A 25,813-nucleotide genomic window follows, 5' to 3' on the forward strand; every position below is an offset into this window, starting at 1 on the left:
TTAAAGGGCGCCCAATGTGGATGGATTTCCTTGAAGCTCATCTCCACTGCAAGTCTCTTCATTCTGCAATTCCTCACTCTTTGAACCTTTAGAAACTATACTAAGACCAGATGTTGACAGAGGAACTCATAGCCAAGAGGGGGGCTCCAAAGCAAGAGTGGAGCTTAATAAGAAAAAAATGGGCACAGGATGAGATGAGCAGACAGAAGTTGATTTCATTCTGATACTATTGCCAGGAGCAGAGCAGAGTGCCCGGAGCAAGTCTGGACACAGACTCACGGACACAAACGGCAGAGGGTTTTTAATCCTGGGGCTGAGCTAGTGGAAAAGTACCGGAGCACACTTAGTTACTCCTGAGTCTGCAAGGTTTTTTTCTGTGACGAGGCCACCTGTGTTTGCCAACTGGCACCCACAGGTATTGAAAGTTGACTGCTACCCTTCATAGAAACTGTGAGAGTAGGTCTCTTTATCCTTCAATGTTGACTTTTCCAAAATGCTTCATAAGTCCTTGAAAAAAGCATTTCCTGGGTTGTAAAACTGGCAAGAGGCTGGAAAAAGATTTACATACAATTCAAAGTGGACGAGAAAGGATTTACAATGGCAAGTTTTCGAAAATAAATGCTCTAAGAAAAGTCAGATGCCTAGAGGGAGGAAGATGACTGAAGTTTAGTCAGGCTAAGGGGATGGTTAAGACCACCTCGATCAAGCTGTCCAGAAGCAAAGCACCCTGTTAGCCACCTCTGCACATGGCTGCCTGAGCTAGGCATCTTCCTAACATAACGACTATCAGAGAGAAGGATACTTTAAACAGTTTGGTATTTTAATAACTATTCCAAAAAAATTTAGGAATTTTAGGGAAAAAGCTGTGTTTCTAGGAATGAATAGTCAATGTCACCTGAATGTTTCTCTAGGTCCCTACTGTGCATCTCTGACACAGTGATGTATCTGTAGTGAGTAGCATTTACTCAAATGCCCAGGAAGGCCAGGTAGCTGATACAGCATTCTGGAAGAGGAAAATTAGAGACATTAGATGAATTGCTTCAAGTTTTAGAGATCTGTACAACAAAGATGACATTTAGACCAAAATGTGTCTGACTACAAATGCCTTGCTATTGTTCAGTCACTAAGTCATGTCCAACTCTGACCTCATGGACTGCAGCATGCCAGGCTTCCCTGTCTTTCACAAATTTCACAGAGTTCACTCAAACTTACATCCATCAAGTCAGTGACACCATCCAACCATCTCATCCTCTGTCGTCCCCTTCTCTTCCCACCTTCAGTCTTTCCCAGCATCAGGGTCTTTTCAAATGAGTCAGTTCTTCGCATCAGGTGGCCAAAGTACTGGAGCTTCAGCTTCAGCATCAGTCCTTCCAATGAATATTCAGGGTTTATTTCCTTTAGGATTGATTGTTTTGATCTCCTTGAAGTCCTAAAATGCCTAGCTCCAAGAACTTCTCTAACAAGCTACCCTTTCATGAAATCTGGCCTTGGGTTACTTTAAGGGATACTCAAACTCTGTCTTATATATTCTTTAACTTCCTGTTTATTTCTCATTTTCCCCCCAGTCTGGCATCTGTGCTTCCCAAACAGTCATCCTTATGTCATCTGGTCCTCTGCCCTTTTGAAACCAGATCTCAGGTAAGGTCCTGATGTCTACCTTGCAAAGGTATTGGATCGGGTATCCTTTTAATTGGGAAAATGAAATGTTGATATCCTATGAAGGGAAATGTAGTGGATAGTAGGGTGGATGAGGGAAGCATTGTTCATTTCATTTTTTTTGTTTCTGAACTAGTGGGGTGAGGAGGAGGAGGTATCCATGGTGCCGTATCCATGGTGCCTGAAGACAGCTCAGCACAGCCAGTTGCATGTAGAGCGACAGCCTCCCTAAGCTGGTTCTACAGGAAGCATTCACATGCTCTGAGAAGTTGCATTCCTATCAGTCGGAGAATATTCGTTTTTTAACTTTCTTGATATAAGGAGATTTCTTAATTAAAAGTTTCACAAGTACTGTTTTCTCCTTGTTGAAGTTGATTTCCCACCCAGTCTTAATGTTAATAGCAGGGTTATTCTTAAAACCATCTCTAAAAAATAATTAGCCACCTCCCCAGAAGCTGCTAGGACATCACCTCACTCTCTAGAAATTCTGTTCATGCCCTTCTGACTGCTATGCAATTAACAGTTTGCTGGTTCCTGTGAGCAGTGGAAAGAAAGAACAGTGAATGTGATGTAAGTATTTCTCATGCTCATTTGTTTTAGGACTGGGAAAGCCAAGAGCTAATCTGTTAGGACAGGGAAGGAAACAAGATTCTTCTCCTCTCCTTTAATGCCCCCATAAGTTATTTCTGAAATAAATAGCCCATAAATTATAGGCCAGGAAGAGTAAAATGGTTCTGTTTTACAAATGGTGACATAGAGGAAGCACCGTAGAACTGATGACTAGCTTCTCAGTTTTGGCTAAACCTTCCGAGGGTTCGCTCTCCAGGGGGCAGAGATGTTGGCTCCGCCCTAACTGTCTCAGCTGGCGAGTCCGTTTGGCCCCCAGGAAGGGGGCCAGATTACAAATGTGAACACTACCCTTCTCAGCTTAAATTGAGAAAACGCTTCTCCAATGCTCTGTGCAAGGCAGAGGCCGAATGACTCGCTGCCATTGCAGCCCACCTCCGAAGACCCCAGCCACAGACATTGTCCATCTGCATCTTCCAGGATAGTTTTCTTTTTTTTTTTAAGCCCCAACAGTTCCCCATGTGTGGAGAATTTGGTTGCGGTGAGCAAATCACTCAGTAACTCTCCTTCGGGAACCCCACAAGACTGAAGTAGGCCCAAGGATACTACTTTTAGAGTTTCAGTTGGGTTCACCTCCTTCAGCATGTAGGTGAGAAAACCATGATTAGAAATGCTCCAGAGCAGGGAAAAAGGAGCCTTTGCTAACCCCTGGATGTTTCAGAGCTTGGAATCTGACTCCTGCATATTGCTGAGTCCTCTCGAGCTGGCCTTTGTGGGGATATCACCAGGCCACGGGCGCCGAGGCCGGCCCGCGGGGTGCGCCGGGGAGGCCGGGTCCAGCCCATGCGGGGGCGGTTTCTGAGAAGGCCAGTCACTCTGCCGCCTCTGGTCGGGCGCCAGGCTGCAGACTCACTGCCCTCTGTGGGCAGCTGGGGCCTTTACTCTCCGCCAGGAGACTGGCTTCAGACCTGGTTCCATCACCACAGTGAGTTGTGTGAAATGGTGTCCAGAGTAACTTCTGCTGCTGGGCGTGTGGAGGTACAGAAAGTGATATGAGGCTGTACTCTAGAAAACCCCAGACGTACAGCCTGGGACTCAGTGTGTGACTTGACCAGCTGGGTACCATCCTTATTAGGTGATGAGAGTCTCCCCAAACCCCCACCTAAACTGTTGATTGTTACAGACCCTCATCACAGCAGGAATGGGAGTTTTGCTGAAAGACCGAGTATTTAACCTGTCCAAGCATTGATTTTACATTAGCTGTTAACACTTTCCCCATCATATACAATCCATCTGTGTAAAGGGCTTAATAGTAAAATTGATGGGCTCAACATCATAATCAGGTCAGTAAACTGTCTGATTTATTGAGATGATCCAATACTTTGGCCACCTGATCCAAAGAGCTGACTCATTGGAAAAGCTCCTGATGCTGGGAAAGATTGAGGGCAGGAGTAGAAGGGGACGACAGAGGATAAGATGGTTGGATGGCATCACCAACTCAATGGACATGAGTTTGAGCAAGCTCCGAGTTGGTGATGGACAGGGAGGCCTGGCGTGCTACAGTCCACAGGGTCACAGAGAGTTGGACACGACTGAGGGACTGAACAACAACAGCAGCAATGTGTCAAATAGTCACACACGAGGTAGAGGGCCTCTCGATGAAGGTGAAAGAGGAGAGCAAAAAAGTTGGCTTAAAGCTCAACATTCAGAAAATGAAAATCATGGCATCTGGTCCCATCATTTCATGGGAAATAGATGGGGAAACAGTGGAAACAGTGTCAGACTTTATTTTTTTGGGCTCCAAAATCACTGTAGATGGTGATTGCAGCCATGAAATTAAAAGATGCTTACTCCTTGGAAGGAAAGATATGAGCAACCTAAATAGCATATTCAAAAGCAGAGACATTACTTGGCCAACAAAGCTCCGTCTAGTCAAGGCTATGTTTTTTCCTGTGGTCATGTATGGATGTGAGAGTTGGACTGTGAAGAAAGCTGAGTGCCAAAGAATTGATGCTTTTAAACTGTGGTGTTGAAGAAGACTCTTGAGAGTCCCTTGGACTGCAAGGAGATCCAACCAGTGCATTCTGAAGGAGATGAGTCCTCGGTGTTCATTGGAAGGACTGATGCTAAAGCTGAAACTCCAATACTTTGGCCACCTCATGTGAAGAGTTGACTCATTGGAAAAGACTCTGATGCTGGGAGGGATTGGGGGCAGGAGGAGAAGGGGACGACAGAGGATGAGATGGCTGGATGGCATCACCAACTCGATGGATGTGAGTTTGAGTGAACTCCGGGAGCTGGTGATGGACAGGGAGGCCTGGCGTGCTGCGATTCATGGGGTTGCAGAGTGGGTCACGACTGAGCGACTGAACGGAACTGAACTGAACTGAGGTAAGCCTGCTGGACATTTGGGGCAGTTAGGTGTCCCAAACACTCATTGGACTCAGTGTATCCCAAATGAAGCTTGTTAATCCTGCCAGCTAGGATTTACACTCACTATTCTACCAGTATTTCTTTAGAAATTCAAAAGAACCAAGATTTATAAAGAGTGATTTAGTAATTGCCTCACATCTGAGGGGTAGAAAGATACATTTTAAGTTCAGGGGCAAGACAATGTTATCCCTCTTCCTGGTTTAATAAGAGACTAGACCTGATTTCCTACTGTATTCAAAGAAACCCTATGACTCCTGACTTAGAATAGATATAAATCCCCAGCCTTTAGTTAAGAAATAGCATTTCTAATTCCTCCTTTGTCCTAACCTTTCCATATCACCTCCTTCAAACCTCATCCTAGACCTTAGGAACAACAATCTGGCTCCTGGAAATTAAAAAAAAAAATTAAATGTAGTTACCCAGAATTCTGTGTATCTGAAATATTTTTCTATGAAGAGCTGATGGGGAGTGGATCTGTTTTGCTTGCATCTGTTTTGCTAGAATTGCCGCTTTACATGGAAACACCAACAGGCACTCAGAATCACTTGAGTTCCAGACAAACTCCTCCCTGCCCTCACTGTGTGGTCTGTCATCATCAGTGATAGAGTTCATTTGCAATTAGTAATCAGAGTAGTGATTGGCATGAAGTCCTATACAGGCATGGAAAGCAAAAAATGACTAATGGTAATCATGTTTGAAATATTGATTCATCCATTAATGTTACCTGCTAAAATCAACTTTATTGAAGAATAATATACTCAACAAAATGAAACCGTTTTAAGTATGAGTTCAATGAGTTTTTAACTCAATGGGTCCGCATACTAATTAAGGAATGTTTGTACCACACCCTCCATTTCCCTCAGGCTCCCTGTGAATTTGCTAGGATTTTCATAGCAAAGCACTACAAGCTGGGTGGCTGAAACAATAGAATGTATTGTCTTGCGGTTCTGGTGGTAGGAACCTGAGATAAGGTGGTTAGAAGCATTGGTTCCTTCTAAAGGTTGTTAAGAATCCATTCCTTGTCTCTCTCCTAGCTTCTGTTGGCTTGCTGCATTCTTTGGTAGGTTTTGGTTTGTACATGAATCACCTGATCTCTGCCTTAATCTTCACATGCCATTCTCTCTGTGCCTAATTTCCCTATTTTATAAGGACATGGGTCATAGTGCGTGAGAGTCTAATAGTCTCATCTCGACTACATTTGCAGAGACCTTATTTCCAAATAAGGTCTGACGCAGTGGAGTTAAGAGCTAAATACATCTTTCACCATCACGCCCCTTTTCCTAAGAGCATGGCCCAATGTACCCATGAACAAGAATCCCTGTTTAGTGATGGAAATGTTCAAGCAGAGTCAGGACATGTTAGTTGCGTGAACAGGTTGTTCGAATTTCCCTGTCACCTGTGTCAAGAAGCAGTCATGGTTTCAGTGTGGTTTCCTTCATCAGCCAACAGAGTTCAGTATGGAACCGCTCGACAAGCCTGAATCATCACTGTTTCTCACCTCTGCAGTCTTAGGATCTGCTGGGTTGAAGGCCCTCGTTTCCAGGGCTGATGAAGTAACGCTTTGTAAAGGGCTGCAGCAGTGGGCCCAGTAGACTTGAAGCTGTGACTCCTGTTTGGACACTTTGGAATCCTCGTGGTGTTGCACCAGTCATCCTAATTTCGGTGAGCTTTATCATTATGTCCCAGTGAGGATCTGGAATTATCACTACCCCAATAGGGATATAAAGAAGTAGGTCTAAAATGCAAGAAACTCACCAAGTCATCTTTTGATGCCTTCAAACCCAGTGATAATCACACGTTGAAAATCATAGCAATCGTAACACCAGGGAAAAGCACTTGAGGACTCTGAAGCCTCGGGATTGACGGTCTGGGTCACCTTGCCAGGCAAGCAAATTAGAGCAACTGCTGATCCAATCGAGGGCTGCTTAAGGGCAAGACAATCCGGAACGAGTAGTGAAAAAGCGAAGTAAAACGACGGCACTTAAGCACTTGCTTTGCGCTCTGACTTTTGGGTGAGCATGCGCAGACTCTTAGAGATTGGTGAGGCCGAGAGGGCCAGGCTGAGAGGAGTCGCTCTCTCCATTCTTGCCCATTTTCGCCCCGTCGTTCTTCTCTCATTGCTTTCTGTGGACTCTTCTGTTGGGGTCTGAGCTAGTTTATATCCAATGCCAGACCTTCATACCAGGACTGACAGGTTATTTGGAAAGATTCTGAATCTTTATAAGTTTTTAAACTTATGAAATATATGAGGCACATAGAGAATGATATTGCAAACATCCATTATACCCACCAATTCTGTTGAAGCCATTTCTTAATGCTTCTCAGAACTGCTGTGCGCTCTGCTCAGAGATAGCTACCGGGCCAGAAGTGGTGTATGTGATCTCCAGACACATGTGTTCACAAATGGTGTGTAGCTTCACGTGTTTTAACAAATACATATATGGTATATATTTTTCTAATTTTTTTTTTTTGGCTCCACTATGCAGCTTGGGAGATCTTAGTTCCCAGTCAGGGGTGGAACGTGGGCCCTCCACAGTGGAAGCATGGAGTCCGAACCATTGGACTTCCAGGGAATTTCCTGTAATTCATTTTTTGTTCAATGTGATTTTGAGATATGTTTTTGTTGATTAGCCTAGATTATTTTAAAGTCCAGAGATTGGTGAGGTGTTTTTTTTTGTGGGGGGGTGGGCATTATTTTAATTTTCACCGAGAGTGTCATCAACTCTCCCTGTAACTAGAATATTTCATTCTTATTAGCAGAGGTCCTCGTGATTCTGGAACAAAAGAGATTCATAAGAGATTATTTAAGTCTAAGATATGCATCAGAGAATGAATGACTGTTGCAGAAGAAGGACTGGTTTTCTCTCCTGTGTACTACTGTGGAGCTGGGGTTCAAGAACATTCTTGTGAATTTCAGGTTTGCAAAAAATAATTCCAGGTTAAGACCAGAAATTTCAGCAGAAGTATTGACTCTGTTACCCAATTGCTTGCCAATAATTATTGAAGATAAATTAGTTCTGCTTGCTTTTGTCTTCTTTTTCCAAGAGAATTTCCCATTCTTGTTGCTAGAAAGTATATTGTATTGAGAAGCAGTAAAAAAAAAAAAAAGGATGAACAAAGCTTCATTGGGAAATAACTCTAAAATTCTTGCAGAGAGCTACCACCAGTAACTGAGAAGGATCAATAAACCCACACCTAACATCAAACAACAGCACCTCTATTAAACATAACAACCATGCCATGGTGCTGTTGTGCTATATACTTTCTTTCCTCTTAAAAGCAATTCATGTTAAAACAGAGTTTTGGAAGTCCAACAGAGCCCTTACAAACACAACTACTCGCCAGAAATTCAGAATCCATGTCAGTGTTTGAGGTTTTAGTTTTTCTTCCCTAGCTTAGTACCAAAAGCCACCTCTGCAGCTGCTCTCATGACCTTTATTACTCTCCAAGAAAGTCTGTTTGGGGGCCTCAGGGCAAGCGGTAGCCGGAATGTAGCCACTCTCACGTATGACCCAGGGCCCTTCTGGCTCGGCGTCAGGCATTATCAAATACATGTAGTTCTGTCAGGTCACGTAGCAATGAACAGTACAACCGGGGCAAGTTCAGATGTAGGCAGAGCAGGATGAAAGAAGCTGGGAGAGTGTCATGGAGCTTTGCTTGCTTGTTTTATTTTCATACTATTGCACGAAGGATGCTCAGCTTCAAATGAAGTGGACTCTGGGAGTCGGAGCATTATTGACGCCGTGTAAAGATGGTATTCACTCTGTGTTGAGATGTGTAGGTGTCAGCTAGCGTGTGTTTTTAGCTCACAGATCTCTAGATTGAGAATAGTTGCATCCAAAGGTCTGCATGTGGACATGATGTAAGTCATGAGACCCTTTCCATATCGCCTTCTTTCACTTTAGTAATGTGCATTTACGTTCCTCCCATCCCTTTTTATGGCTTGATGGCTCGTTTCTTTTTAGCATGGAATAATAATATTCCGTTGTCTGGGTGCAGCACAGTTTATTTATCTGTCCACCTACAGAAGGACATCTTGGTTGCTTCCAAGTTTTTGCAATTATGAATAAGCTGCTATAAACATCTGTGTGCAGGTTTTTCTGGGCATGAATTTTCAATTTCTCTGGATAAAGGCCAAAAAACGTAGTTGCAGGATCTTATGGTAAGGGTATGTTTTGCTTTGTAAGAGTATGCTGTACCATTTTCCATTCTCATCTGCAGTGAACGAGAGCTCTGTTGTTCCACATCCTCATCGGAATTTGGGGTTGCCCAGTGGACAGAGAAGCCTGGTAGGCTGCAGTCCATGGGGTCGCACAGAGTCGGACACGACTGAAGCGACTTAGCAGCAGCAGCAGCAGCAGCAGTGTTCTGGATTTTGACTCTTCTAGTAGGCATATGATTATATCTCATTTTAATTTGCATTTCCCTGATGACATGTGACACAGAGCATCTTTTATAGGCTTGCTTGCCATCTTTTTGTAACTGTGTTGTTGTCTTGAAAGGAATCCTTATATTTTAAAACTGTTGACCTAGGCAAATTTAAAACTACTGAGCTAGATAATACCACAGAGATATTAGAATTAGAAACATTGCCCATGTCTCAGTTACTTAATTTATGGGTCAGGAAGGTGCCAGTGTTAAAGAGATGAGAGGGTGCATGTGGCGGACAGTTGACCATGTACCCGGGACACGCCGAGTCCTTTCCCACAGCCGTGGGTCCCACAGTCCTTTCCCACAGCTGTGGGCTGCAGGCTTACTGTTACCTCAGTCCTCCTGGCAGGGAGTCTCTCGGCCACATGGAGGGAAGGGATACAAATCCTGCTTGGGTTGGGTTGGCCAAAAAGTTCGTTTGGTTTTAAGTACAAACAAAGTACATGCTTTTTATTTTACAAAGAAATTTATTGAACAACGTATTCACTAACCGAATGAACTTTTTGGCTAACCCAATATAACAGCGTAAGGACATTCTGAAGAAGAGCATCACCATGAGAAATGCTGATTTTCTGCCATAGAAAATTTCGCTTTGAAGTTGCTAAAGGCTCCATCAGTTTTGCCTAGGGTCTGCAGGGTCCGCCCGTGCCCCTGAGAACTGGATGTTAAAGCTCGGATCCTGGCAGTGATGCCAGTGGAGGGTGGGGAGCAGCAAGTGCATATAACTTCTGAAGAGGGAGCAAGACTAGGAAGGAGCAGCGATTCATAAATTTCCAGCTGAGATTGAATTTAATGGCGGAGAGGAAATCTGACTGAAAAGTAAAAGTTTTGCACCAAGCTCGAAGCTCTGAGGTTTCAGTACCATCTAGTAGCAGTGTGATAGAGCCATATTTTCAAAATGTTACCATGCATTCCTCCTCCCTTTCAGGCAGATAGTAGCCTGGACACATTGCCACCGGGAAGAATGTAGAGCAGAAGGCCCATCAATGTTAAGTCTCTTTCTGAATCCTGGGTTCAAAAATCCTCGGGCTTTAAGGCAGCGTGGACAAAGGTATTCTCAGTAAATGTGCACTAGGGAGCCAGAAGTTTAAGGAAAGTGGGTCCCCTCCTAAAGATTTAAAGGCAAATCCCCAGTGAAAGGGAAGGAAGGTCTGGAGGGGAACTGTTGAGGCCAGAGGCCTGAGGGGGTCCTGAAGAGGCGCGCTGGGGCCATCAGAGCCGGATACAGCCTGAGGACTTACGCTGACACACGCAGTGTGAGCGGGGGTGATACGTGTGACTTTAAGGGCCATGGTGTCACTGGCCACCTTCCCACCGGGGTGGTTTTCGTGGGCGCAGAGATGAAGCCTGGCTCTGCCTGAGCCCGAGTCCCAGGACAGGGCTTCCCTCCCAGCCTGTGCAGGACGCAGGGGGACTGAGAGAGTGATGTCTGTTACCTTAGCAGTTGAGAGTCGGGAGGGGCACGGGGGCATGTGTGTGTGTGTGTGTGTGTGTGAGTGTGAGTGTGACTTCATCAGGCCTCGAAAACACAGCCTCAGGTTGCTCTCAGGAGTCTAGCTGCTGCAGGGCCCAGACTCTGAGGTCAGGTTTCCTGGGCTGGAACACCACCGGCCACAGACCACCTATGCAGTCCTGGGCAAGTTAATTGTCTTTCTGTACCCGAATTTCCTTACGTGGAAGCAAAACAAATTATACTTAAATGGGAGGAAGAATAGTTTTCTGCATAGCGCTGCTGAGGAGTAAACAAGTCAACATTTGTCAAGTGGTAAGGCAGCTTTTGGCACACAGATAACACATGGATGTTAATTCTCTCTCTTTCTCACCGCGCCCTTCCCATGTCAGGCCTTCCCTAAGAGATAATCCATGACAAAGAAATGAGCAAAATATTAACCTCCAAGGATGTTAAATGTAGCTTAATTTTGAAGTCTTAAAATGTATCAAATGAGGGCCTTAATGAGAATACTAGATGGCCTGCTTTCATCATACCTGTTTAGCTGCGTTGATTGCAGTTACGTCTGCGGCCCTGTAAGGTAACTAGGCTTTTAATATTACCCGACTTCCAAATAACTGGTTTCATGCGAGTCCCCCTCCCCAATTGTGCTCGTTCTTCCCCCTTCCCCAGGGAAGGGGCTGCCCAACATTCAGAAGAGAGCTAACTAATTAGCTTTAAGCTTGGTTTCATCTTCTTACCACAGTGAATGTAGAAACCTCTCTGTGCTATCTGGGTGAGTGCTGCAGGCTTTAAAGCCATCTTTGAATATATTCGCTTGATTTTAAAGACAAAAATCTCCCTGGAACTTTTAACCATGGGCACCGCTTTCGCTTTTCTGAGTGGCTGCTCTCTGAACTTATCTGAAGCTGCCGTTAGAGGTGGTTGGGACCTGTTTCCAAAGATTCAGCTTCTGTGCTGCACCATTAAGCCTTTGAGGGCCAAGAAAAACCACAAAGCATTGCTGATGTCAGGACTGAGGGAGAAACAAGCTTTGAAATATAGGAGAGGGAAGAAAGCAAAGCCTCTGCAGGTATGTCATTCCCAACCAGATAAAAATACAAACCCAGTGGAGAATAAAGGCGTGCCTTGCAAAGCTACCGCCAGTGCGGTGAAAAATTGAGGAGAGGAGGGTCAGAGAAACGGGAGAAAAATCCCTACGGGTATATTTAAACCTAAACCTGATGTTTAATTACAGTATTGCCACAAAACCCTTTCAAGTGCATGTGACCAAAAGGAACGGAGGGACAAGACCACTCAGGGAGACACTGTAGAGGATCCGGGACACAAGAGCTCTGGTCTCTGTTTAGAAGTCTCCCCAGACCTTCGATTCTAAATCGCAGGTGCCGTCTGCATGGCTCACCGAAGCTCACAGATTTCAGCCTTGCCTCCAGGTTCCTGACGAGAACATTCAACCAGAAATAAGGCCACTGGCAACAGGATTCAGGCTTGATTGGACCCTTAACGTTGTTTCCCAGGGATATTTATAAGAGAAATGTAATTTTGGAAAGAAAAATGTGTTGAGAATGGATGGCAATTCTTTCTGGCCCCAGATCTTTATTAAGGCAAAAGCACTGCAGCAACACAGAAGAATTTGAGACTCAGCTTTAACTTTGTTTCACATAAAAATGCACCAACCACAGTATTCTGTAGAAACCTGGAGCTTTTAATGCCTTTAGTTGTGTTGTTTCCTGATTTATGTGGGGCGTTGTACATAAATGTGCCCCACTTCCTTGATGAAGGTAGGCTTTCCTGCTTTATGGGTCTGCATACATTGTACTGAATTTCACTACAAGGGTCAAAATTTATGTTGAAGGTGGATCCAAGGAAAATTGACTTGAAAGAATGTCTTCAAAAGGAACAGAAGTGCTCACATTAATTGTAGTTTCTGGTAGATGAGCTGAGTAGATAAGATCATAAGACATATATTAATGACAATAATATTAACACTTTTATTAAAAAATCAATTTAGGAATTATAGATCACAGAGAACACTCTCCATTTATCATGATTTTTTTGCATAGAATTTTCTGTTTACCTCCACTGGAGAGAATTATCATCATTCAAACTGTCTTCAAAAACATACTTTAGGAGACGATCTATAAGTTTTCCATACTCTCAGCCTTGCTTTCCACACATGGGCAGGTGAAACACAGATCTTTTTCAATTGAGTCTGGTCAGGACTCTAAGTAACTTCATTTTGCCCGATCCCTGTTTCATCTCAGCTCTTCCTATAATTCCTTTGGGTCACATACTGTTCCAGCTCTTGGAAAAGTTTTGCATCGTGCTTCCTTTCCTTTCATCATCCTTCATTCTTTCTTTGATCTCTTCCTACTCCTCTTCTCCATCCACTGCATTTAATGCTGCTACTGAGGACCTTCTAACATAAGAAAATTCCAGACTAAGAAATTTCCATCTTTTTAAGTGTCACTGTGGACTGTGATATAGCATCAGTGATATGGAGGCTATTAGAATAGATTTATTCATCAAACAAGCTTGTAGGCAAGTGTCTGAGGTCAGCTGTGTTGGGAAATATAAAGCACACCATCTGTATCCAAAGAATTTACAGACCAGTAGACTGTGTGGATCACAATAAACTGTGGAAAATTCTGAAAGAGATGGGAATACCAGACTACCTGATCTGCCTCTTGAGAAATTTGTATGCAGGTCAGGAAGCAACAGTTAGAACTGGACATGGAACAACAGACTGGTTCCAAATAGGAAAAGGAGTACATCAAGGCTGTATATTGTCACCCTGTTTATTTAACTTATATGCAGAGTACATCATGAGAAACGCTGGACTGGAAGAAACACAAGCTGGAATCAAGATTGCCGGGAGAAATATCAATAATCTCAGATATGCAGATGACACCACCCTTATGGCAGAAAGTAAAGAGGAACTAAAAAGCCTCCTGATGAAAGTGAAAGTGGAGAGTGAAAAAGTTGGCTTAAAGCTCAACATTCAGAAAACGAAGATCATGGCATCCGATCCCATCACTTCATGGGAAATAGATGGGGAAACAGTGGAAACAGTGTCAGGCTTTATTTTTCTGGGCTCCAAAATCACTGCAGATGGTGACTGCAGCCATGAAATTAAAAGACGCTTACTCCTTGGAAGGAAAGTTAAGACCAACCTAGATAGCATATTGAAAAGCAGAGACATTACTTTGCCAACAAAGGTTCGTCTAGTCAAGGCTACGGTTTTTCCTGTGGTCATGTATGGATGTGAGAGTTGGACTGTGAAGAAGGATGAGTGCCGAAGAATTGATGCTTTTGAACTGTGGTGTTGGAGAAGACTCTTGAGAGTCCCTTGGACTGCAAGGAGATCCAACCAGTCCATCCTAAAGGAGGTCAGTCCTGGGATTTCTTTGGAAGGAATGATGCTAAAGCTGAAACTCCGGTACTTTGGCCACCTCATGCAAAGAGTTGACTCATTGGAAAAGACTCTGATGCTGGGAGGGACTGGGGGCAGGAGGAGAAGGGGACGACAGAGGATGGGATGGCTGGATGGCATCACTGACTCAATGGACGTGAGTCTGAGTGAACTCCAGGAGTTGGTGATGGACAGGGAGGCCTGGCGTGCTGCTATTCATGGGGTTGCAAAGAGTCAGACATGACTGAGCGACTGATCTGATCTGATCTGAGGCTGTATGCAGATTGAGAAGCAACAGTTACAACTGGACAAGGAACAACATCCTGGTTCAAAAGTAGGAATGGAGTATATTAAGGCTATGTATTGTCACCTTGCTTATTTAACTTATATGAGGAGTACATCTTGTGAAAAGCCAGGCTGATGAATGACAAGCTGGAATCAAGATTGCTGGGAGAAATATAAACAACCTAGATATGCAGATGACACCACTCTAATGGCAGAAAGTGCAGAGGAATTAAAGAGCCTCTTGATGAGGGTGAAAGAGGAGAGTGATAAAGCTGGCTTAAAACTCAGCATTCAAAAACCTAAGATCATGGCATATGGTCCTTTCCCTTCATGGCAAATAGATGGGGGAAAAAGTGGAAACAGTGGCAGACTTTATTTTGGGGGGCTCCAAAATCACTGCAGATGGTGACTGCAGCCGTGAAATTAAAAGACACTTGCTCCTTGGAAGGAAAGCTATGACCAACCTAGACAGCATAATAAAAAGTAGATATCACTTTGCCGACAAAGGTTTTTCCAGTAGTCATGGATGGATGTGAGAGCTGGACCATAAAGAGGGTTAAGTGCTGAAGAAATGATGCTTCCAAATTGTGGTGCTGGAGAAGATTCTTGAGAGTCCTTTGGATTGGAAGGCAATCAAACCAGTCAGTCCTAAGGGAAATCAATCCTTAACATTCATTGGAAGGACTGATGCTATAGCTGAAGCTCCACCTGATGTGAAAAGTCATCTCATTGGAAAAGATCCTGATGCTGGCAAAGATTGAGGGCAAGAGGAGGAGGGGGCAAAAGAGGATAAATGGTTGGGTGGCATCACTGCCTCAATGGACATGGGTTTGGGTAGACTCCAGGAAGGAGTTGGTGATGGACAGGGAGGCCTGGCATGCTGCTGTCCATGGGCTCACAAAGAATCAGACACAACTTAGTGACTGAACGACAAGGTTGTAAAGACGGAAAAGTGGGAGAGTAGGGTAAATTGTTAAAAACCCTCCATGACTTTCTCCCTTATAGTTATCTCACTGCTGCTGCTGCTGCTGCTAAGTCACTTCAGTCGTGTCCGACTCTGTGTGACCCCAAGACGGCAGCCCACCAGGCTCCCCCGTCCCTGGGATTCTCCAGGCAAGAACACTGGAGTAGGTTGCCAGTTCCTTCCCCAGTGCATGAAAGTGAAAAGTGAAAGTGACGTTGCTCAGTTGTGTCCGACTCCTAGTGACCCCATGGACTGCAGCCCACCAGGCTCCTCTGTCCATGGGATTTTCCAGGCAAGAGTACTGGAGTGGGGTGCCATTGCAGGAATACCCAAAAGAGAGGAGAGTTTAAGAGTTTCATTTCTTTTTGTCTATTTGAAATTCCTTTGTTTCTAAACAGAAATTATCTTTCAGCAAGTGGGAGTTTATATTAAATTCATTCTATTCATAATGCATTAGAAATCTAAAATATCATGCTCTTAAATCACATTGGGAGAAACTGAAAACCAGGCATTGGATGACATGAAAATAGTATGTGAATAAAAGATCCCAGTAGAGGATTCATATGCATGAGTCTGACATTTCTCACTTGACCAGAGTTGACTGTAGAAGCTATTAAGTTGGGTTTACATGGTACAACCAGAACAACAGTTTAAAACCCAGTTGGATTTAATACTTTTCCCACCGAATTTATCGTTTCAGTAAGTAGACTTGTAAAAGGGTCAGGGTGGTTGAGTGGTTCATGTAAAACAACTCCAGACCCGTAGTGAGGTTTGGGCACACGGCCCTTAAATTGACCCCACATAACTTTTACTGCCCTTTTGATTTCCCTTTAGTTCTGTGAGCTTGTTTGTGTTGTTCCTGGAACTCTGTGTTAATGAAGCAACTTGAAATACATTTACCGCAGTGAGATAGTTTTTCTTAACCAATTTACTTTTACAACATGGTCTTTTTTTCTTCTTTTTTTCCTATCTGCTTAAAAAAAACCTTCTGGTGTTTACGGCTAAGCTCTCACCCTGGCTTTCAAGGGTAAACGGGACTGTCTGTGGTAAATATCTGGGGAAGCAGTCAGGTACTCAGCACTCATTTTTACGCCTTTCTGCTTCATCCTTTGTGTCAGAGGCTACAAGCCTTGCAACTACATTTTCTAGAGCACTTTGACTCCTGTGTTCTAGATAGATTGACCTTTTGCCAAGTAGAAACACTTATACAAGATTAAGAAAGAGAGGCAGCAGCTACTTTATTCCTTCTCTAACTCTAGACTTTGTGCTTTACAGAGATGGGGGTAGTGATCTCTTTTTCATTTACTTCTCACCTGCTATTGGTGTGTAGAGAAACTGTGAAGCGTTATTGGTTCTGCACATTCTTAACCTCTGGGCCTGAGTGCCTGACTCTGTCCAGGCCATTCTATAATGGCCTGGGGGCTGTGGCCCGCGGCCTCCTGGGCGGCCCCTCCCCGGGGCTCTGGGCTGCGGCCCGCGGCCTCCTGGGCAGTGCTTTCCCCGGGGCCCTTGGCTGCAGCCTGAGGCCTCCTGGGCGGCCCTTCCCCGGGGCTCTGGGCTCGGGGCCGTGGGCCCCTACGCGGCACTTTCCCCATGGGCTGTGGCCCGCGGCCTCCTGGGCGGCCCCTCCCCGGGGCTCTGGGCTGCGGCCCGCGGCCTCCTGGGCAGTGCTTTCCCCGGGGCCCTTGGCTGCGGCCTGAGGCCTCCTGGGCGGCCCTTCCCCGGGGCTCTGGGCTCGGGGCCGTGGGCCCCTACGCGGCACTTTCCCCATGGGCTGCGGCCCGCGGCCTTCTGGGCAGCAGTTTCCCCTGAGCTCTCCCCAGCCTGGCTCTGGGGCCGCCTCCACCAGACACTTGCTGTGGGTGGCAGGGGCAGAGTGTTCTCTGGCCGGGGCTTCCGGGGCCTTCCCCGCCTGCTGCCTGGCCTGGTCTGCGGGTGGCGCGGTGGCGCAGCACCCACAGCTCCCTGACCCCCCAGCTGGCCCCCAAGCCCAGGGGAAAAGCGGAGGAAGGAGGAGTCTGCAAACAGGCACTTAGCAGGCGTGCGCCGGACGCCAGCCCCAGGCCCGCGGAGGGGACCGCGCCTGTCGCGGGGAGGGGCATCACTAGAGGATCCGGCCCTCACTCCACTCCACCCACTTACTGCTCAAGAGTTCCCTTCCTGGTGCTGCAGATCCGGTCTGGGGCTGACCCCAGCGGGTCGGCTCCGAGGGCCCAGACCCTGGCTTCCTGCCTGCCCGGCGTGGTTCCTCCGGGCCCGGGGACCGGGTCAGGTTCCAAGCGGAGGAGTGGCTTTGCACGCGGTCATCAGATGCTGTTGACTAAACAGCAGATGCTGTTCTTAAATTTCTAATTCAGAAAGAATCACTAGTAACATACCAGTTAATAAGAATCATTTTATTTATGAGCATTTAGGAATAAAGTGTTGTGTATCATTTTTTTCTAGGAACATTATGAAACATTTTGCTGTTGTTAAAAACTTCACATACGCGGTGAGATGGCTTTGTAGCACTTTATTGTACACATGTGGCATCATTGAACAGTTCCTCTATTCCTGAATGTCTAGGTTGTTTCTAGAATTTTTTACTATACATAATGCTGCAACAAAAATAATAGCCCAAAAATCTTCACAAAGAAATATCAGCATATTATTTCCTTAAGATTAAAGATATTTAGGGGTTATCTATTAAACATGAATACCGTTATAAGTGATGTGCAGAGAGCTACTAGAATTCAGAGGAGAATGCAAAGAAGTCATCGGTAGAGTGTGACTTTCCTCCAATACTGATTTTGTAAATAATAAACAAGTGGGCGAATGAATGAGCAAAGCAGGCCTGTTGTAAATCCACTTCTCACATGGCTCATAAATAAAGCAGATGCTGGGCTTAGAAAAGTGCTCGCTACCAGCACGTGTCACTTATATCGTCACAGTTAGTCTTACTCTATCCTGAACCTACTATTGATTTTGAAGCTTCTCTTGCATAAAAGGTTGATCAAAGTCCAGTACATATTATCACTATCAAGTACAGAGTCCACCCAAGGCCATCACTTCACCACTCATTTTAATTTAGGAACAAAGCCCTTTAAGCTCAGTGAAGTCCAGACAAGGGGTGATACCGAGGGCCCCCGAACACCAGGTCAGTGGTCTTCCTGGGAGGAGCAGAGCGCCTGCAGGAAGAGCGGGAGGGCGGCCCCACGGTGTGTCAATGGGCCAAGGCAGATGTTCTGCGCTAAATAGAACCGTTGTGAAGCTTAGTCATCTTAGGAGTCTGCTCTCTGGACTACAACCTGGATGAGCAATATATGATGAGCTCATTTCTCAGCTGAAGGAGCTGCAGTGGGTAAACAGAGCTGTTTCCAAGTTAGCCCCTGGGCAGCCAATTCCTAGCATTGGCATTGAGCATATCAGACACTGATAGTTTCTTTTTACCATATTGGTGCTTTTAAAAATGGAAAACCACATCAAATACCAATATAATATAGGGGGAAATAAAGGTCAAGTTTCATATAATAAAGGAAAGCAATTTGTTCTGCTGACAATCCCTAGAACTTCAGCACTCAGCACGTTCAGAGGGAGCTGTGTGATGAAAAGCACCAGAGGGGGAAGCTTCTTAACTAAGCTGATAAGCAAGATTTCTTTGAAAAAGTATTCCAGAAGGAAATCTTGAAGGAAGCAAAACACAGCAAAAAATAATGCTGGTCCAGGTAACAAAGTTAGGGTTCACCTTGCAGAAACTTGTGGACATCCTTCCCTTTTCTTTGGCATGAGTGATTAATAGCCGGTTCAGCCCATAATTTGTCATCCGCACGCTGGGCTTTTGGCACGCTGATGTATGTGCAGCCAACACAGACCTCACCGTGGCCCTGGGCCTTGGCGGGATAGTACCCGAGACGGGCATATATTCCGTTGATGGACCATTCTGGGGGACCGAGGAGGAGAGACGTGGTAGATCTTCCACGTGCCTGAGCAACGGCTCAGGGATGAGAAGTTCACTCTCGAAGACAATAGTAGGAAATCTTTTGACATGTGAATTAGCGTGAGTCTGGCACTGTTTTAAGTACTCTGCATATATTAACTCATTAGTTCTCACAACAACCCCAAAGAGAGCCTCGATCAGGATATCCTGAAGGTGAGGAAACTAGCTCATAGGTAGAACTCAAGGAATCTTCCCAAGTCACAAAGAGGAAGTTTCTGGGATGAGGCATAACCACCTTTTCCTTAAAAGCCTCGCTGATGACTTCCAGGGCACGTGTCGGCTTTACCAGTCTGGCTTCAAGCATCTTCTGTCTCAACCCCTGTTGCTCCCCAATGCATCCTCTCTATTCTAGGCCCTCAGACGCTGTGCCGTTTTCAAAATTTGTTTTGTCTTACGATATCCATATCTATCAGACGTATTCCTTCATTCCTTCACTGCTTGGCAAGTTTCAACTTCAAAGTTCCTCTGAAATATCTCCAATTTCCAAAGTGGCCCTGGATGTCTCCTTTGTAGAAGAGAATAATTTTTCTCTCCTCCATTCTCCAATAGCCTTTCCTCCTTGCTGTGATTAACACTTAACATGTTATATTATTTGTCATTTTTAATTTTAAGTGGCATTCCTTCAGAACAGGAGCGAGAACAATGTGCTACTCATTTTTCAAAAGAGCCTCCACCTGAGGAAGAATGTGGGATTCAAATATGTACTTTATAGGCTTATGCTGAGTTAATAATAGCAAATAAATGGTTAGCAGCATAAATAGATTACCAAAGACCGGAAGAGTGGAAACATTATCAGGCAAATTAGGGACAAATCATGGTTATTTACTTACAGATAGTATCAGTCTTCCCTGTAGCTCAGATGGTAAAGAACTGCCTGCAATGCAGGAGACCCAGGTCTGATCCCTGGGTTGGGAAGATCCCTTGGAGAAGGGTATGGCAATCCACTTCAGTATTCTTGCCTGGAAAGTTCCATGGACAGAGGAGCCTGGTGGACCACAATCCGTGGGGCCCAAAAGAGCCAGACACAACTGAGTGACCAACTCTACCACGTGAGGTAATGTTGTGATTCTCATCTAATTACTCTGTTTTGTGGTCCAGTTGCTCTGTTGTGTTCAACTCTTTGCAGCCGCATGGACTGTTCCCCACTATCTCCTGAAGTTTGCTCAAACTCAAGTCCATTGAGCTGATGATGCTATCTAACCATCTCGTTCTCTGTCGCCCCCTTCTCCTCCTGCCCTCAATCCATCCCCCTATCTGGGTCTTTTCCAATGAGTTGGCTCTTTATATTGGGTGGCCAAATCATTGGAGCTTCAGCATCAGTCCTTACAATAAATATTTTATATATATAATTACTTTATATATAAAGAAACTTTGTATAGATATAATTACTATACATGTATATACATATGTGTGTGTGTGTGTATATATATATATCTTGAAGGCAATGGCAAGCCACTCCAGTACTCTTGCCTGGAAAATCCCATGGACTGAGGAGCCTGGTAGGCTGCAGTCCATGGGGTCACTAAGAGTTGGACACGACTGAGCGACTTCACTTTCACTTTTCACTTTCATGCATTGGAGGAGGAAATGGCAACCCACTCCAGTGTTCTTTCCTGGAGAATCCCAGGGACGGGGGAGCCTGGTGGGGTACAGTCCAGGGGGTCACAATAGAGTTGGACACGATGGGGAGACCACACATACTAGCAAAGTAATGCTAAAAATTCTCCAAGCCAAGCTTCAGCAATACGTGAACCGTGAACTTCCAGATGTTCAAGCTGGTTTTAGAAAAGGCAGAGGAACGAGATCAAATTGCCAACATCCATTGGGTCATTGAAAAAGCAAGAGTTCCAGAAATACATATATATTTGCTTTATTGACTACGCCAACCCTTTGACTGTGTGGAACACAACAAACTGTGGAAAATTCTTCAAGAGACAGGAATACCAAACCACCTGACCTGCCTCCTGAGAAATCTGTATGCAGGTCAAGAAGCAACAATTAGAATTGGACATGAAACAACAGACTGGTTCCAAATAGGGAAAGGAGTACGTCAAGGCGGTATATTGTCACCCTGCTTATTTAACTTCTATGCAGAGTACATCATGCTAAATGCTGGGCTGGATGAAACACAAGCTGGAATTACGATTGCCAGGAGAAATAACCTCAGATATGCAGATGACACCACCCTTATGGCAGAAAGTGAAGAATTAAAAAGCATCTTGATGAAAGTGAAAAAGCTGGCTTAAAAATCAGCATTTAGAAAACTAACATCATGGCATCCAGTCCCATCACTTCATGGCAAATAGATGGGGAAACAATGGAAACAGTGACAGACTTTATTTTCTTGCACTCCCAAATCACTGCAGATGGTGACTGCAGCCATGAAATTAAAGGAAAAAAAGCTATGACCAACCTAGACAGCATGCTAAAAAGCAAAGGCATTGCTTTGCCAACTAAGGTCAGTCTAGTCAAAGCTATGGTTTTTCCAGTAGTCATGTATGGATGTGAGAATCGGACTGTAAAGAAAGTTGAGCACTGAAGAATTGATGCTTTTGAAGTGTGGTGTTGGAGAAGACTCTTGAGAGTCCCTTGGACTGCAAGGAGATCCAGCCAGTCCATCCTAAAGTAAATCAGTCCTGAATATTGACTGGAAGGACTGATGCTGAAGCTGAAACTCCAATACTTTGGCCACCTGATGAAAAGAACTGACTCATTTGAAAAGACCCTGATGCTGGGAAAGATTGAAGGCAGGAGAAGAAGGGGACAACAGAGGATGAGATGGTTGGATGGCATCACCGACTTGATGGACATGAGTTTGGGTGAACTCCGGGAGTTGGTGATGGACAGGGAGGCCTGGCGTGCTGCAGTCCATGGGGTTACAAAGAGTCAGACACAACTGAGCGACTGACCTGAACTGAACTGATATCATCTTACGGAAAAACCCAACTGAAATTTTTGGCCAAGGCAATATTAAATTACATAGTCTCTTAACAAAACACTTCTTTAAGTAAAAGCAGATGTAAATTATCTTACTGTATTACAGGAAAATCAAGGACACTTTATATGTGGTTCAGCTAAATTCTGGTTATGAGTTGATTTTCTGGAATATGTATTGCTGAAAGATTTCCACTTTGCTTCCTCGGTCTTTTGCTCTGCTGATGTGTCTTGTAAGAAAGAGAACAAAGGAGGAAAACTAATCACATGATTTCATAGAGGCTCAGCCACACAGTGGGCATCCCCATGGCTCAGCAGGCAAAGAAGCTGCCCGCAGTGTGGGAGCCCTGGGCTCCATCCCTGGGTGGGGAAGTTCCCCTGGAGAAGGGAGAGGCTGCCCACTCCAGTATTCTTGGGCTTCCCCGTGGCTCAGCAGGCAAAGAAGCCACCCGCAGTGTGGGAGCCCTAGGCTCCATCCCCGGGTCAGGAAGATCCCCTGGAGAAGGGAGAGGCTGCCCACTCCAGTATTCTTGGGTTTTCCTGGTGGCTTAGTGGGCAAAGAAGCCGCCTGCAGTGTTGGAGCCCTGGGTTCCATCCCTGGGTGGGGAAGATCCCCTGGAGAAGGGAGAGGCTCCCCACCTCAGTATTCTGGCCTGGAGAATCCCATGGACTGTAGAGTCCATGGGGTCGCAAAGAGTCAGACACGACTGAGCGACTTTCACTAACCACGGAGTCCTCTTCCGTTTCCTGTTGCCTGGAAAATTTCAAAAGCCGATACCATGTGTAAAAAAGAAATTTTGTGCAGATAATTTGTAGAATTTACTCATGGAATTCTGATGGTCACTAGGGTGGATTATGGGGTGGGGAGGAGTTGGTGAAGCTGAAGCTTGTCCCCACGTGAGAATCCGGCACTGAGGTTGGGACATAGTAGCTGTGATGGGGAGCTGGGGAGTGTTCCAAAGATGCTAAGCGTATGGGCATTTACTGCTGCATAAATATCACTACTGTTTAGAGAAAGTGTCAGCCCACATCCTCTGTGGAGGGCCACGTGGTAAATATTTTAATGTTCTGGAACACATGTCCTCAACTTGTGGGGGCAACTCTGCCCCAGTAGAGCACATGCAACTGAAGAAATGCTTGAGTGAATGAGTGTGGCCATGTTCCAATAAAACTTTATTGAAACAAACAGTGGGCCAGATTTGACCTGAGGGCCATAGGTTTGGGACCTCCGCTTAGGACCATAAATGAACAAAACGTTTGCTACTGAAGAGCATAGCTTGTCTCCCTGCCATTGACTGTGACTCTCTTAAAGACTGCCGAATAAAAAGATACTGGTCAGGGTTCACAGAAGAGCTTCTCTGATTAGAATTCCCAGAAGTTCTGCCCTGAAGAAAGGTATCAGGCCAGGTGCTGGAAGTCAGTATAAAAATGAAGACGAGAGGCCTAAAGTCCGTGAGAAAAGTGTTGGGAAGCAGGGAGAGAGGCAGCTTTCCCCTTTGAGGCCTCAGAGCCTGGGACCAGGACTGTCAGCTGTAGGAAATGGGAGACACACAGCAACGGCCTCGTGATCTAAGGCCTGAAGACCTGCTCCACGGTTCTCAGAAGGAGAAACACAGGGGCCGCTGAGGGCATCTCCCCTGCTGGCTGCAGTGCCATCACAGTCGGCCCCAGGATCAGGCCGGATGGCGGCCGGGGAAACTTACGGGGCTTAAGCATTTGGTAGGATATGAGGTCAGTGTGACTTAAGTACCTTGGACGCGTGTTGTGTAGATTCACTGGTCACTGTCTTTTTATACTTTATCTTTCTTTTGCTTCTGAGTGTTTTCCTTGTGTTTTCTTTTAAAGATTCCTCTGGGAAAGCTTCATTTCATCTTCCCTAGACAGATGTTTTCCTAGTCTTCTCTCAGCGGTGGCGTCGACAGCCCTGGCCTGCATCCCGGCCCTCGGGTTTCTGGCCTGGAGAACGGCAGCAGGTTCACCGCGGGGCTTGCTGCCTCCAGCTAGAGCCTTGGATGACCTCCTCGGCTCTGTAATCTGTCTCATTGGTCAAATCTGACCTGGTCACTTCTTGCTTCTGGACTTTCAGTGGCTCCTCACTATGTACAGAAAAGAACTCAAAGTTCTTCAAGCGAAAGAGGCACCTCGCTACTTTGCTTCCGTCCACTTCTCCAGAATTCCTTTGCCACTGACTACTTTGAAACTCCTATGAGAGCAACATCCAATGATTTTTAGTTTCTTCCCATGCTGAGCTGTTTCTCGCCTCTATACATTTGTTCGTGCCAAGATCCTCACTTCTGGGCTTGTCCGCCTGACTCCCATCATCATTTAAGAGTCAGAGCCTCCTGGCTTCTCACAGTCTGCACGTCTCTCTCATTGTGCTAGAACACTGTTTCCTTGCCTTCACCTCCAGGGCGCTGGGAGCAGGACCTCCACTCTTAACGTCTGTGCCGCTGCTGCTGTCGTTCACTGCTAAGTCAGGTCCAGCTCTTTGCAGCCCGAGGGACTGTGGCCTGCCCGGTTCCTCTGTCCGTGGGATTCTCCAGGCAGGAATACTGGAGTGGGTTGCCATTTCCTCTTCCAGGGGATCTTCCAACCCAGGGATCAAACTCATGTCTCCTGCATTTGCAGGTAGATTCTTTCTGCCGGGCCATCAGGAAAGCATGTCAACAGCACAAGGCCTGGCATACACTATTCGTGTTTTTCAAATCAATTACAAATCAATAAGTATCTGTGATGACTAGGTGAGCAGAATGTTCTTATGGATGAGATTCACAACAGGGAAGAAGAAAGAAGTCAAAACTTCGAACAGAGAAAATGGATCAAGCTTGGATACTAATTGCTTTCAATCCAGGGTGGTTCTGGATAACCGTAGATGCAGGGTATATAAGAAGTAAATAAAATACCAGTCATTCCACCTAGCTTCTTCCTAATTTGTTTCTTGGGGAAAAAATGCATTTAACATACGAGTTTGTATGTTGCAGTCTAAGGAGATTTTGGCATCCGTATTAGTCCTGAGGAAAGTACCTCTAGTTTTTCCTGCTTTAATTAATGCTGTTAACTTTTAATGATAACCTCTGCTCTTGGGTCTGCAGGCATTCAAAATACTTTGGGCATTTTAATGTGCAGAAAAAATATATATGGACACATTTCAAAAAGCCTAATCCTTAAGCCTATTCTGCTTATCTACAGCACTCATCTGTGGCTGTTGCCACGCTAGCTCATTACCATGGTGATAAATAGCTATCCCTAAAGTTCCCTGTGTAATTCAATAAAAATATCAATAATGACTATTTTTATCAGTTACGCCTTACACCATGCTAAGCCCTTCACTCGCGTTAGCCCGATTAGTCACAAGGGCTGTATCTAGGCACGGAGGCCCAGGGCCACCCAGTGGCAGAGCCAGGGTTCTGACCCCAGAGACTCTGCTCCACGTTGTCACACCACGCCTCTGTTCTCATTGGTTACTTCCTCTGGGTCTCTCTCAGATGCCTTTAGTTTACATAGCCACTGTGGGAGCTGCACACCTACTGAAACGAGAGTGATCGGGTAATCCCAGCCCTCCACTGACTGAAGTCAGTTCCTCGTTTCAAGCTCAGGCTCAAAGTGGAGACTCTTTTATGCAATTTCTGGCAGCAGGCAGGTGAAAGAAAGGATGCCCAACCATTTCCTTTGTTGGGAGAGACACATCAAGCAGGTGGGAGGAAA

The 25,813-nt window shown here is 45.4% G+C and overlaps 1 protein-coding gene across 15 annotated transcripts in view; it reads left to right on the plus strand.

Moving 5' to 3' along the window:
• LOC147370100 (uncharacterized) overlaps positions 1 to 25,813 on the plus strand; it is a 148,844-nt gene that overhangs the window by 92,725 nt on the left and 30,306 nt on the right. For 10 of the 15 annotated variants that reach the window (XR_015168416.1, XR_015168411.1, XR_015168422.1 and 7 more), the window contains one exon: positions 1,566 to 1,638. The exons of 2 other annotated variants lie outside the window; for them this stretch is intronic. The gene's annotated coding sequence lies outside the window, so the exon portion shown is untranslated. Of the gene's footprint in view, positions 1 to 1,565; positions 1,639 to 1,792; positions 2,008 to 2,179; positions 2,369 to 25,813 lie in introns of those variants that run through there. 3 more of the 15 variants (XR_015168423.1, XR_015168424.1, XR_015168425.1) reach the window with 2 other exon arrangements.

Source organism: Bos grunniens, chromosome 7, assembly GCF_055505025.1.
Source record: "Bos grunniens cultivar Pamir isolate PY7600 chromosome 7, Bosgru_T2T1.0, whole genome shotgun sequence".
Classification (NCBI taxonomy): Eukaryota; Metazoa; Chordata; class Mammalia; order Artiodactyla; family Bovidae; genus Bos; species Bos grunniens.